Source organism: Equus asinus, chromosome 3 (genome assembly GCF_041296235.1).
Source record: "Equus asinus isolate D_3611 breed Donkey chromosome 3, EquAss-T2T_v2, whole genome shotgun sequence".
Classification (NCBI taxonomy): Eukaryota; Metazoa; Chordata; class Mammalia; order Perissodactyla; family Equidae; genus Equus; species Equus asinus.
Window position 1 is genome coordinate 118,347,287 of NC_091792.1, and position 2,197 is coordinate 118,349,483.

The 2,197-nt window shown below is 44.2% G+C and overlaps 1 pseudogene; it reads left to right on the forward strand.

The window, feature by feature from the left end:
• Window positions 1–655: 655 nt before the first annotated feature.
• LOC123284136 (large ribosomal subunit protein eL34-like) lies at window positions 656–997 on the forward strand (annotated as a pseudogene).
• The last annotated feature ends 1,200 nt before the right edge of the window (window positions 998–2,197 follow it).

Here is a 2,197-nt window from a genome sequence, read left to right on the forward strand (position 1 = left end):
CCTGATTGTTAGTTTAGTTCTCTGTGTGAGCCACCACCACAGTATGACAACTGACAGATGGGTGGTGTGGTTCCATGACTGAGAAATGAACCTGGGCTGTGGCGGAGAAATCACCGAATCTTAACCACTAGACCACCAGGGCTGACTTGAAACAAGTTTTTTAATAGTTCGTTATTGGAGAATTGGTTTTTAAGATAGTCATAGACATGTAGTCTCTAAAAAGGACAAAATAAAAGTGTATATTGGTATAAAACGATATCTAAGGGGGCCGGCCCCTTGGCCGAGTGGTTAAGTTCGCACGCTCCGCTTCAGTGGCCCAGGGTTTTGCCAGTTCAGATCCTGGGCGCGGACATGGTACCACTCATCAGGCCATACTGAGGTGACATCCCACATAGCAGAACTAGAAGGACCTACAACTAAAATATACAACTATGTACCTGAGGGCTTTGGGGAGAAGGAGAAGGAGGAGGAGGAGGGGGAGGAGGAGGAGGAGGAGGAGGGGGAGGGGAGGGGGAGGGGCAGGGGGAGGGGGAGGAGGAGAAGGAGAAGAAGAAGAAGAAAGATTGGCAACAGATGTCAGCTCAGGTGCCAATCTTCAAAAAAAACAAAAAGATATCTAAGGCTCTTCTCAGGCCGGCGTCTAGAGGCATTCAGAATGGTTCAGAGTTTGACATACCATCACAGGCTATCCACCAACACAGCCTCTAACAAAATTAGGCTGTCCCGAACCCCTGGTGATAGAACTGTTTACCTTTATTCCAAGATGGTTGGGAAATCACCAAAATCCATGTGTGGTGTGAGCCCAGGACAACTTTGAGGAGTTCATGCTGTGAAACCTGAAGTTCTTATGAGGTTGTCGAAAATGAAAAAGCCTGTCAGCAGGGCCTATGGAGGTTTCCTGTGTGCTAAACGTGTCCATGACAGGATCAATTTCCTCACTGAGGAGCGGAAAATCATTGTGAAAGTGTTGAAGGCACAAGCAGAGTCAGAAAGCTAAATAAAAATAAATGAAGCTTTTTTAAGTAATAAAAAAAGTCAAAAGGCTTGTTCTGTTCAAAAAAAAAAAAAAGATATCAGGGCCGGCCCGGTGGTGCAGCGGTTAAGTTTGCATGTTCCACTTCTTGGTGGTCCGGGGTTCGCCGGTTCAAATCCTGGGTGCAGACATGGCACCACTTGGCACGCCATGCTGTGGTAGGCGTCCCACATATAAAGTAGAGGAAGATGGGCACGGATGTTAGCTCAGGGCCAGGCTTCCTCAGCAAAAAAGAGGAGGACTGGCAGTAGTTAGCTCAGGGCTAATCTTCCTCAAAAAAAAAAAAAGCTATCTAAGGCACATTGTGCAATTTTTAAAAAGCAAGTTTCAAAACACATGGATAAAGAAAACAGATCAATGGTTACCAGAGGGGAAGGGGGTGGAGGGCTGGGAAGAAGGGGTAAAGGGACACATGTGGACGGTGATGGATAAAAACTAGACTATTGCTGGTGAACACGATCCAGTCTATACAGAAACTGGCATATGTTAATGTCCACCTGAAATTACACAATTTTATAAACCAATCCGATCTCAATAAAATTTTTAAAAAATGAAAAAATTTTTAAAAAGCAAGTTGCAAACAGAACATGTAGTATGAGCCAGTTTTTAATTTTTAAAAATGGTACATACTGGCGTGAAAACATATCTGGAATAACATTTCAAACTAATTATGGTAATTTGGGAAGTAGGCTGACAGGAGACTTCTGCTTTCAAATAATACTTTTCTTGCTATTTTTATTATAATGAATGCCTTATATATCAGTTGCCTAGATCAGAGTTTCTCAACTTCGGCACTGACATTTTGGGCTGGATAATTCTTCACTGTGGGGGCACTCTCCTTGCATTCTGGGATGTTAGAAGCATCTTGGCCTCGACGTACTGGATGCCAGTGGCACCCCCCATACACCCACAGTTGTGACTGCAGACAATGCAAATGTCTTCTAGGAATATGGTTACCTCACACAAAGACTCATTTAAATTTGAATTTCACATAAACAACAAATAATTTTTTTTTTTTGAGGAAGACTGGCCCTGAGCTAACATCCGTGTCCATCTTCCTCTACTTTATATGTGGGACACCTGCCACAGCATGGCTTGCCAAGTGGTGCCATGTCCGTACCCGGGATCTGAACCGGCGAACCCTGGGCCGCCAAAGTGGAACAT